Source organism: Piliocolobus tephrosceles, chromosome 6 (assembly GCF_002776525.5).
Source record: "Piliocolobus tephrosceles isolate RC106 chromosome 6, ASM277652v3, whole genome shotgun sequence".
Lineage (NCBI taxonomy): Eukaryota > Metazoa > Chordata > Mammalia > Primates > Cercopithecidae > Piliocolobus > Piliocolobus tephrosceles.
The window spans coordinates 60293376-60306459 of NC_045439.1; the positions used below are offsets into that span (position 1 = coordinate 60293376).

Genomic DNA, 13084 nt, shown 5'->3' on the forward strand with positions numbered 1-13084 from the left:
TTTTTTTTTTTTTTTTTTTTGAGATTAAGTCTCACTCTTGCCGGCTGGTGTTCAATGGCGCAATTTCGGCTCATTGCAACATCCACCTCCCAGGTTCAAGTCATTCTCCTGCCTCAGCCTCCCAAGTAGCTGTGATTACAGGCGCCTGCCACCACGCCCGGCTAATTTTTGTATTTTTAGTAGAGGCAGGGTTTCTCCATGTTGGCCAGACTGGTCTCAAACTCCTGACTTCACCCACCTTGGCCTCCCAAAGTGCTGGGATTACAGGTGTGAACCACTGTGCCTGGCCCCACTTTCTTGTTATAGCAAAAAAATCCAATGTTTCTTTTATAGAGTCCCTATTCCCTCCAACATTCTCAATCTAATATATATTTGTTGCTTACTACAATTTTGACATAATTCTTTAACAAGTTGAAATATCTTGCTCCTGTTTACATGTTTCAGAAAAAAAAAATAGTTTTCCACATGTGAGACTTTATATACTTAATTAGTGATGATTATTTATTTATGTATTTTAGTATATGAGAAACATACAAGTCAGGGAGGTTAAAAAAAGAAAGAAATATTTGCTTTTATGTTTCTTTTCCTTTTTTTTTTTCCCCCAAAGAGGTTAGGACATTCTCTTAAGAGATTTAATTATTCTAAAAATATTTTATTATAAGCTCAAGTTAGAAAATCAAATTATATGAAAATCATAACAATTCGAGATACTTGAAATCTTAGCCAAATAGTACCTTAGCAACCTTAGCTGAAGTCCCATTCACTTATCTCTTCGTGAGGCAGCAAGAATAGAACCTGTGTTTATTTGCAACTGGTCTTGTAGCTTGAGTAGCAAGGAAAATATGAATGCCACGCAGAGAATGATTTTCTATTTTGTTCTTTCATCTTACACTTTGTGTTCTACTGAATTCCTCAGAGACTATTCTTATGCCATAGCAACACCTGCTGGGTGAGGGAAGTTGGAGCAGCCACAACTGTTGCCTGCCAAACCTGTTTTCCTGATTGAATGGCACTGCGTGCTCCCCATGTCCAATACCAAACCTTTTAGAGTTGCTACCCTCCAGGAACCTATTTCTCCCCATATGTTTCAAGTAATGAACAATGCCATTCTAATAAGATTTTCCCATTTCTTTCAAAAATAGGCATTATATATGTGTGTATATGCACGGACATTTCCCCTTAAAACTTCCAAATGCACATGCTGTGATATTTTAACCTCATGTTTGTTTTTAATGTGGGTTTTCTTCCTGTTCAATTGCTAGATTTGTAAACATTGTCAATACTGGTTTGTTAGCATCTTCTGCTTTATTATGGTTGAGGTACTTAAAAGTGTGTGTCAGTGTTTAAAAAGGCAGTTTTTATTTACAGATTGTGATAAGAGTTGTATTATGCTTATTCATATTATGGACAAAAACGCTAGGCATACCATCTGGTGTGAAGACATATTTATAAATAACTGCTTGTTTCATATATGAAACATTTACACACAGGACTGCAAGTAATACAAGTCTTAGAATATAGATCCACATGGACATTCTATCATAAGGCCAACTGGCCTTTCCTTTACTGCTGATTAAAGAAAGTCATGGAATGGACAGATTACTCAATATTACCAAGTGCTGCCAATATTTTAGCATATTATTTCTACCTCCTTGTATCATTGCTGTATCCAAATCAAAGTCTAGTAGAAGTACTAACATTATAAAAATCTATTGTTTTTTGGTGGGTATTTAAAATTAAGAAAGAAAATAGTTCATATATGAAAAATGATCTTGAAATTTATATGCTTTATAATTAAGCCTTGGATAATCAAGAGCTGATTATTAATCAATGGTTTTCTTACTTTGGTTGCTTAGTAACCTTGACTGGTGCTCCATCAATCAATCCACTTATTAAGCACCTCAACAACAAAAAAACCTTTAAAATGTTACATGATGTGGGAGCTACTGAAGAAATAATAAAACCCTGATGCTTACATCAGGACACTTTAGTTACATATGTAAGTGTACATTTTGTCATGACATATACAGAATAAATTGGACATGCTCTAATTCAGAGACATGGAAGATGAATAAAAATGCAGAAATCAGAAAAGACTAAATACAACAAGAAATTTAAATTGGACCTTAAAGAATGTAGCAGTCATTGGATGTGCGGTCAAACTCATTCCTGAAGAGAAGGAAGGGAGGTGAGGGGTTGGGAATAAGTCAAGTATGTTAAGCAAATGAAAAGACCAGCCTCAACTGAATACAGGGCTTTCTACAGAAGCACTATGGTTTATTAAGGTTTGACAGATAAGATGGAAAACAAGCAGTGGGATTTAGACCTTCTGTTCTGGTAAATGGGAAACTACTGTAGCTATTTAAATAATATAGTGACATGATTTTTAAGAAAGATTTAAAAGAGAAATGGTAAATAATTTTTTTAGATGAAGAAGAGACATTAGTCAATCAGATCTTAGTAATTCATTTAAAAGGGGAAAGACAACCCAGAAGGATGTGTAACAATATAATATTATTATATTAACCTATGGCTCAGGCAAGTTCTGCATATTTTCAAACAACCACCACACACAAAAAATTTAGGTGCCGCATATTATGTAACTCACCATGTTAACTTCACATTTTTATATACTAAGAATTTTTTCTAGTAAGTATCCAATAGCAACTTTTATTCCTTTAATAAGAAATGAGTTGTAGTTTAGCCATCTTCCGTCAAACTGTTTGTTGCCAATCATGATCTCTAAAAGGAAGCAAATATCAGCAGGTCCATTAATAAATGAGGAACGTCTAGCATGTTGGATTTTTTCGTCACCCTGAACATCTCTCAAACGCACATTACTGTGTTTTAAAAATTGACACGCAGTTATAATCATACTGGAAATGGGTCAAGCATATTAGTTTAAAAGGTATTATTCAGACTTGGAATGGAATTATTTTTAAATTGAATGAAATTCTCAAATTTGCCTCGTATCATTATATGAATATTTTCCAGTGGCCACTGTGTTCTTATAAATTTTGTATTTTAAGGCAATTCTTCCAAATCTTAGTGGTGTGTTCATATCAGCTGTGAGGTATATGGTAATTATAATATTTCAAATATTAATGTATGGAGGTTTTAAAATACAGATTACAGTGATGACATTATTCTCACTTACACTGAATGTACTTTCTTGAATGGAAGAGAAATGAGTGGAGTTACAACAAACATATTGACAATTTCACTTAACCAGAGGCTTATCTTACTTATCCTATTGTGAGCTATCATTACTGATGTGCCATTGACAGTTGTTGCAAACGCAAATTATTTAGTTCTTTGCTTCTATGTAAAACTACGTTGTGACTTCTCAAAACTTCAAAATCTGAGTACATTCATGTGCATGTCTCATGCTTATGAAGCCAATCTGTAAATGTGCTAGCAAAGAAGAGATGGAGGACTGCTGACACAAACACTGAAACAGCACTCAAGTGTGACAGAATATCTTTCCTTTAAAACTGTGCTCTGAAATAAAGATGTTGCTTACCTTGGAGTCTCAATCAGATCACCAAAGATGAAACTCATCAAGTCTACAGAAATTTTTTTAACCCATCTCTTGTTTTGAAGAAACGCACCTGTGTGCACACACATACATACACACACACATAACACAGATTTGGTTCATTTGGATTATTTGCATTGACACATTTACTACTTACTGTAGTCGTACATTTTTACATTTGTTTATATCTGGTCAGGATGAGAATTATTGAATTCTGGTCTCTAAGGGTAACTTTCATAAACACAGTATCTCTGAAGTTTTATTTATTTATATGTTAAATGTAGACTATACATTCTACTTGAGAACATACATATCTTTTATAAAGTACTTCCCTCCAAAATTCAGGTATAATTGAATTAGTGCCATGCTTATTTTAGGATTCTTGAAAATATGAGTCTGATTGTCTTTTGGAGGAAAATTCTATTTATTACTGAGCTTCTTATGATTCTTATATTGAAAGAAATATAGCTTTAGTTTCAATATTTACTATTAAAATACACTACGGTCATCTATTTAAACCAATATTTCCGTAAAAAGCACATTCAGATGTCTTTGTTTCAGATGGCATGATATTTTTCCACCTAGTTCAAATGAACTAAACTTCTGCATTCTTTTTAAGCCATTTTCTAAGTAAAGAATAAAGATTAAATTTTCTCAGCTGCCTTCCCAATGAAGAAATGAAAATATTTTCTTTTTCTATATTTGCTTTATTTTACAGTCAGTGATCAGTGGAAAAGTTGATGGAAAAGCAATTTGTTCTAGTCGTTTGTCTATTTATTTATGTTTGGAATGAGAAACTTTGGTGTCATATCATGTTTTTCCAGTCTCTGATTATAACATCTCCTACAGTAGCATTACAGACAAAAAAATATCAAGGGCTGTGTATAGACTGTATGTTAGAGAATGCATCTGCATTTTTTAGGAGTGAATTTTTCTTTTTTTTTTTTTTGTATGTGTGTGTGTGTGTGTGTGTGTGAGCAACATGGCTGTTTATTTCACCTGGGTACAGGCGGGCTGAGTCCGAAAAGAGTCAGCCAAGGGAGATAAGGGTGGGGCCATTGTATAGGATTTGGGTAGGTAAAGGAAAATTACAGTCAAAGGGGGGTTGTTCTCTGGCGGGCAGGAGTGGGGATCACAAGGTGCTCAGTGGGGGAGCTTTTTGAGCCAGGATAAGCCAGGAAAAGGAATTTCACAAGACATCATGGCTTAAAGCAAGGACCGGCCATTTTCACTTCTTTTGTGGTAGAATGCCATCAGTTAAGGCGAGGTAGGGCATTTGCCCTTCTTTTGTAATTCTTCAGTTAATTCAGGCCATCTGGGTGTATATACATGCAAGTCACAGGGGATGCGATGGCTTGGCTTGGGCTCAGAGGCCTGACATTCCTGCCTTCTTATATTAATAAGAAAAATAAAACAAAATAGTGTTGAAGTGTTGGGGCGGCAAAAATTTTTGGAGGGTGGTGTGGAGAGAGAATGGGCGATGTTTCTCAGGGCTGCTTCAAGTGGGATTAGGGGCGGTGTGGGAACCTAGAGTGGGAGAGACTAAGCTAAAGGAAGATTTTGTGGTAAGGGGTGATATTGTGGGGTCGTTAGAAGAAACATTTGTCGTATTGAATGATTGGTGATGGCCTGGATGCGGTTTTGTATGAATTGAAAAACTAAATGGAAGACACAAGATAAGAGAGGAAGAAAAAACAGGTATTGAAGGACTAAGAATTGGGAGGAACTAGGACATCTAATTAGGTTCAGCATAGCCTTGCCAGCAAAGATTATTTATTTACTTTAAGAGGGAATTTAGAGTGGCGGTTTGGGATAGCACTAGGAGATATCAGCTGTGATGGCTTAGAGAAACAGTGTAAACTGGCAGTGTAAACACGAGCAGGGCATTTATGAGTAGTTGAGAACGGTGAATAGGAGTATGACTAGACAGAAGAGAGTAGGGATGAAAGTTTTTTGGGGTGCAGTCTAAGTTGGTCTGGTGTCTGGAATGAGACTGGGACCTAATAAAAAGGAGTGTCCACACAGGAGCTCAAATGGGCTGTAACCTGTAGCATTCCGAGGACAGGCCTGAATTCTGAGAAAGGAAAGTGATAAAAGTATTGTCTAGTCCTTTTTAAGTTGGTGACTGAACTTGGTGAAGTATGTTTTTAAAAGACTATTAGTCTGTTCTACCTTTCCTGAAGATTGAGGACGGTAAAGGATACAAAGGTTTCACTGAATACCAAGAGCCTGAGAAACTGCTTGGGTGATTTGACTATTAAAGGCTGATCCATTATCAGACTGTATAGAGGTAGGAAGGCCAAACCGAGGAATTATGTCTGAAATGACCGCAGTGGCCTTCTCAGACCCTGTGGGAAAGGCCTCTACCTATCCAGTGAAAGTGTCTACCCAGACTAAGAGATATTTTAGTTTTCTGACTCGGGGCATGTGAGTAAAGTCAATTTCCCATTCCTGGGCAGGGGCACATCCTCGAGCTTGATGTGTAGGAAAGGGAGGGGGCCTGAACAATCCCTGAGGGGTAGTAGAATAGCAGATGGAACACTGAGAAGTGATCTCCTTTAGGATAGATTTCCATGATGGAAAGGAAATGAGAGGTTCTAAGAGACGGGCTAGCGGCTTGTAACCTACATGGAAGACGTTCTGAAATGACGACAGAATAGAATGGGCCTGTGAGCTGGAAGGAGATATTTTCCTTGATCTAAGAATCATTTGCCTTGTGTGGGAAGAGATTGATAGGTGGAAGTTTCAGCAGGGGAGTAGGTGGGAGTGGCCGATGTGAAGGAGGAAAACTGCCTTGAGGAATAGAAGTTGGAAGCTAGCTGCTTTTTTAGCTAACTTATCAGCATAAGCATTGTCCTGAGTGATGGTATCTGATGCCTTTTGATGGCTACTTTTTAAGCTACCTTATCAGCATAAGTGTTGTCTTGAGCGATGGTTGGGGGAAGAAAATAGATTTTGGAAGTTATGAGAACTCTAGAGAGTTGAGCATAGTTTGTGATTTTTAGGGCCTGTAACAGTATTAAAGCAGTGGCAGCTGCTGCGCACAGACATGAGGGCTAGGCTAAAACAGTAAGGTAGTTTGGACAGAAAGGTTACAGGATGCGATCCTGGCTCTTATAAGAATTCTGACTGTGGCCGGGTGCGGTGGCTCAAGCCTGTAATCCCAGCACTTTGGGAGGCCAAGACGGGTGGATCACGAGGTCAGGAGATCGAGACCATCCTGGCTAACACGGTGAAACCCCGTCTCTGCTAAAACAAAGCTACAAAAAACTAGCCGGGCGAGGTGGTGGAGCCTGTAATCCCAGCTACCCGGGAGGCTGAGGTAGGAGAATGGTGTGAACCCGGGAGGCGGAGCTTGCAGTGAGCCGAGATCCGGCCACTGCACTCCAGCCTGGGTGACAGAGCGACACCCCGTCTCAAAAAAGAAAAAAAAAAAAGGAATTCGGACTGCACTAACCATGCCTAGGAAGGAAAGGAGTTGTTTTGTGAAGGGGTTGGGGTTTGGGAGATCAATCGGACACGATCGGCAGGGAGAGCACGTGTGTTTTTATGAAGAATTATGCTGAGGTAGGTAACGGATGGTGAAGAAATTTGAGCTTTGGAGGGGGATACCCGATGTCCTTTGGAGAATAAATGCTGAAGGAGCAGAAGTGTGTCTTGTTGAGAAGATTCAAAGGAGGGGCTACAAAGAAGAAGGTCATCAATATAATGAATAAGGTGAGAAGCAGAGGGGTGGAAAGAAAGTAAATCATGGGAAAGAGCTTGGCTGAAGTAATGGGGGCTGTCCCTGAAACCTTGTGGCAGCACAGCCCAGGTAAGCTGCTGGGACTGATGGGTGTCAGGGTCAGTCCAGGTGAAAGCAAAGAGAGGCTGGGACGAGGGGTGTCAAGGAATAGTAAAGAAAGTATGTTTGAGATCCAGAACAGAATAATGGGTTGTGGAGGAAGGTATTGAGGATAGGAGAGTGTATGGGTTTGGCACTACAGGGTGGATAGGCAAGACAATTTGGTTGATAAGGTGCAGATCTTGAACTAACATGTAAGCCTTGTCTGGTTTTAGGACAGGTAAAATAGGGGAATTGTAAGGGGAGTTTACAGGCTTTAAAAGGCCATGATGTAGCAGGAGAGTGATAACAGGCTTTAATCCTTTTAAAGCATGCGGCGGGATGGGATATTGGCGTTGAGTGGGGTAAGGGTGATTAGGTTTTAATGAGATGGTAAGGGGTGCATGATCAGTCGCCAAGGAGGGAGTAGAGGAGGAGTGAATTTTTCTAGCAAGTACACTGCATAAATGCGGATCTTACATGGTATAGACATTTCAAATATTTATGCTATATTTGATATTTTTTCATTATGAGACAATTTTTTTAAAAATAATTTGATTTAAGACCTAAAAACCAAATGATAAAATTAAATTTCATGTCTTCAAATTGCCTCTTTCCTCTGTGTTGTTTTAAAATAATTCATAACTTATCTATTCAAAGATTTAAATGAAAGAAAAAAGAAAACTGGAAGAATCTTTTCTTGACTTCTTTAACTTTTTCACACACCCACACATCTCCAGATCTGCATCAGAAATATATTCTAACAATGTATTTTGCATAAGATTATGCTACTTGTATGAGCTACTAATTGTAGAATTACTATATTTTGTTATTATTTATCACATTTGTTAGAAAATACACGATTCATATTGATTATGTTTATCTCTGTTATCTATTATTTGATAGCTTTTTATTTTCCTATGTTCCTACCATCTTCTTCTGCTCTGCCTTTCTTTCTTTCTCAATTATTTCACAACGTTCTTATCTGTGCCAAGCAGGAAAGCAAGACACTAGACTTTAGAGACAGCTTAAGGCTCTGTGCCTTTAAGGAGCTGCCTAGTCAGGGATATAAACATAGAAGAAAATACAAGACAAAGTCACAAGGACAAGTTAAATGGGTAAAACATACAATGTAGTATGTAGTCAGGAAGAATAAGTAACCAGGTCAGCCTGGGGTTACAAAAGGAATAAGATTTGAACTGAGTTTCAACACATGGGGCAGATAGAGGGTGCTAGAAGACAGCAAGAGCCAGACGTTCTGACCATGGAAAAGAACTGCTCGTTCAAGGGCTCAGAGGTTAACGAGTCGGTGAAACTTCAGTAAAGGAGTGTTAACAGGAGTTAGTGATTTTAGAAAAGCATTTCTCAGTCTATGTTTTCAGAGTATCATTTCCAGAGTGAAACATTTGTGTTACTAAAATGTGAAGTTTTCATTGAATGAGTTTTGGGAAATAGATTGAATTAACATTTTAAAAGTTTCTGGGCTTCTTGGGCCCTGTAATATGTTAATATGTACTATATAAATTATTTAAACAGTAAAAAAAAGAGGGAAATAAAGAAAATAAAATGTATCAGTAATCCCACACTCAGAGAGAACCACTCTTAGTGTTTCAGTATAGTTCTTTCTAGGATTTCTTTTCCTCTAGACTTTTCCCTATGTAAGTCTCCTCTTCCCTGAATTGGTGCCCAATTACCTTGCTACTTAATGTACATATTCGGTGTAAAATTTTGTACTCTATTTCTGTATGTGAGAGATGGTGTGCTAGATGATAACAATATAAAAACAGAGCATGTATGTATAGCCTACCCTTCCAGAAGCTTCCTGTTAACACTCATTGAAAGTTTTTTAAAAAAAAATTTTATTGTATATATTTGAGGATTGCAACAAATTATGGGATACATACGGATAGTAAAATGGTTACTATAGTGAAGTAAGTTAACATATTCATCATCTCGCATAGTTACTTCTGTGTGTGTGTGTGTGTGAGCCAAGAGCAGCTAATATCTAGTTATTTAATATATAAAAATTAGATATAACTGTTTATACTGCACAGTGACATGTTTTACACAATGAATAATAGTGGTTATAGCTATTTATACTACTTGCTAACGTGCTTTTCCCACTTAATATAAATGCCTTATCAATAAATATAGGTCTATTGCATCATCATTTAAAAAGACTGTGTCATATTCTATTTTTCAACTGTTTTATGATTTATTTAACAACTCCGTTAAGCTGTTTTCAGGTTATTTTTTAAACTAAACCAGTGTTGTGACAAGCACTGTCATCTAGGTTTGTAGTCTTCATAGTGACATGAACAAAACTGTTTATGATGATAAAGCTTAGACAGGGCAGCAGGAAGCCTGGAAGAATGGGGCTAGTGACAGAGAGACCACTTAGGATGCTGTCACAAGAAGATAAAATGATGACTTCTACTGAGAAAACTGCCTATGGCCATGAAAAGAAACAGGCAGATATGAGATATAGTTTTAAATAAAGAAACAACAAGATTTGATGGCTGTTTTGAAGTGGTGAACAGAGGAAATGGTGAAACATAATATTGTATGGTTTTCAATTAACAGATGGAATCTGTTGAAATTAACTATTAACCAAGTCAAGAAATAAAATAGTGTTTAGGTTTGAAAGACTTTTGGAATATAAAGACAGGCTGCAATTATGAGCCATTGGAATAAAGTTATAATTTGTTATTGTCAACACATAGAGAGAAATCTATGAGAACAAATGAGATCTCTCAACAGAAAAAATTATAGGAACAATTAAGAGAGTTGAGTAATTCTAAGGGATAGAAAATTTAGTGGGGACAGAAAGATAGAGAAGCATATAACAGCTTTTAGAAATTATAGTTTTTTTTGGCCAGGAGAGTTGTAGGGAAACGTTAACCCTGACTTCTAGGTTTAAAATCTATTTATTTACTTATTTATTTATTGAGATGGAGTCTCCCTCTGTCACACAGGCTGGAGTGCAGTGGTGCGACCTTGGTTCACTGCAGCCTCCACCTCCTGAGTTCAAACGGTTCTCTTGCCTGAGCCCCTGAGCCTCCAGAGTAGCTGGGACTCCAGGTGCACACTGCCATGACCGGCTATTTGTTGTTGTTGTTGTTGTATTTTTAGTAGAGACGGGGTTTACCGTATTGGCCAGGATGGTCTTGATCTCCTGACCTTGTGATGTGCCCTCCTCGGCCGCCCAAAGTACTGGAATTATAGGCGTGAGCCACCACATCTGGCCTAGGAAGAGATGATATTAAATAATCTTTTAGCTAGATTTTGCTATTTTGTAAAACCTGGGCTAATTTATCTAAAAATCAATTTTTGTGTTATTGAGATTAAAATTGAGGTTTATATTTCTGTAACTTTAATTCAGCAGGGAGGAAAGTTTATCTAAATACATGAAAAACATAAAGAAATTGTAAAAGGGATATTTGAACTATTTAGCATGATAACATTTTTAAAAATTGTATCTAGTCAAGAATATATTGTGATTTGAATGGTCTAATGTAATAAGTTGTTTAAATATCCATTTTATTAAGTTAGGAAGTAAGCACTATCTTCTGACACCACTTCTCTTTTTAACTTTTTGCTATTCATTCTTGTAATCAGAACATAAATAACGTTGAGGCTAATAAAGTACAAATTCTTAGTTTCAAAAATGGTAAGGTCAAGCACGGTGGTTCACGCCTGTAATCCCAGCACTTTGGGAGACTGAGGAGGGTGGATCACCTAAGATCGGGAGTTTGAGACCAGCCTGGTCAACATGGTGAAACCCTGTCTCTGCTAAACATATGAAAAAATTAGCTGGGTGTAGTGTTGCACACCTGTAATCCCAGCTACTCAGGAGGCTGAGGCAGAACAATCACTTGAACCAGGGACATGGAGGTTGCACTGTGTGGAGATTGCGCCACTGCACCCCAGCCTGGAAAACAAAGCGAGACTATCTCAAAACAACAACAACCAAAGGTAAAATTAATACAGACAGTGTTTTTTGTTGGCCAAGGTCATGTAGCTTGTTTTTGGAACAGATATGGATTGTATATTTCAAGTAATAACACTCCATTAGTCTTTAAATTTATGCATTTTTTCATTTATTTTACACAGATTTATCTAAATTTGGATATTTATTTTGGGGTTGGTATATCTTATAAGCAGTTTTGACATATGAAAAATATTCAGATATAGATAATTGATCGATGTAGTTATTTAAGAAATATAGACGTTGGCCTTATCCACTGTGATAGCAATAATAAATTACTAAATAAATAAGATGACAAAAGATAGATAAGATAATTTACAAAATACTTATTGTATACTCCCTCACATTCATCTTGACTCTTTCATGTTTGAAACAGTGACCAAATGACAGGCAGCGATTTTGTCCATTTGTCATGAGCATGAAGAGAGGAGTCTATTGCTAACACTCAAAAGTTATTAATTCCAGATACCATTGTTTATTGAGCCTGCTTCAGTATTCATATCTCTACGTTAGCTACCTGCTATAAATTAGTTTTTGTTTGTATTCTGTTCAAATTGAAGTATTTATTATCTCTTATTCTCAATGTTCTCAATTGTTTATTTTAATATTAAATATTTGGTCCTTAATATTATCAAGGGAGTTTAAATGAAAACATAAAATCCTTAATTGTGCCTGTCACATAGTAGGGGGATAATAAATGCTGAGGTTATTCTGCACCCTTTCTCATGGAGGGTGAGTAAGTGTCATAGTTCCATTCCAGTCCCATTGTTACAGTATGCTGCTTAGATTTTAATTACATCATTCACTTTGAAAAGAACAAATATTTTGCCAAAATTATTTAATTGTTTCTATGTACCAGAACAAATTATTTAGCCATTTGGGTTTATATAATGAAGCCATTTTAAACATGTATTTTGTTAATGTCAATTTCTAGGATGTATATATCTACTTCAAAATGATGGTGGTTAATATTTCATATTGTTTAAATTCTAAGCTGTTATGCATTATGTAATTTGCTTTAAACAATAAGCAAGTGAAGGAATTAAATAAAAAAGTGAATTGAAGATATTTGAATAGGACAATAGTTCTCATATCACTTTGAACTTGAATTTATTTGTCTCTATAATAAGGGCAACAACATTTCTAAATTAGTTGAAAAATAATTTTAAACATAACTATGTTTGGTTTTGTACCTGGACACTGGGGCATAATCAAACTAAAAGGAAGAATAAAACCTTTCACTTTTCATTCATGTGCAGTACTACTTCCAAAGGGAACAGATAACATTTATCAGAAGGGTAGAATTATTCATGTTTCTGGTTATTTGTATTTATAGCATTCTATTTAGCTTGCCCTTTTTTGATAGATGTTCTACTGCACAAATACATTTGAATTCATATACGATTGTATAAGAAATAAGAATCTTCCAGTGGAACTAGTGATAATGTTTGCAAGAAAGATCATTGTATAGTACTTCCCTCATATCACTTAATGCTTTTCACTAAATTCTAACATAAATATATTTCAGCACAATAAAGTAAGTTACAGTAAAATCAATCTAACTTTTCATAAATATCCTCTGTAAATCAGAAACTAGCTTTACTTAAGAAGAATTATAATTCTTATATTCATTGAAATATATTTTGAAGATTTAATTAAAATTAACTTTGTAGAAATATTGGCAACATTATGGCAAACTATTTAAATGACATCAAAATAATTATGAAGTGAAATA

At 36.2% G+C, this 13084-nt stretch overlaps 1 protein-coding gene across 2 annotated transcripts in view; it reads left to right on the forward strand.

The window, feature by feature from the left end:
- The window catches only part of MDGA2 (MAM domain containing glycosylphosphatidylinositol anchor 2), an 837636-nt gene that overhangs the window by 627777 nt on the left and 196775 nt on the right, over positions 1-13084 (forward strand). The gene's annotated exons all lie outside the window — the stretch shown is intronic.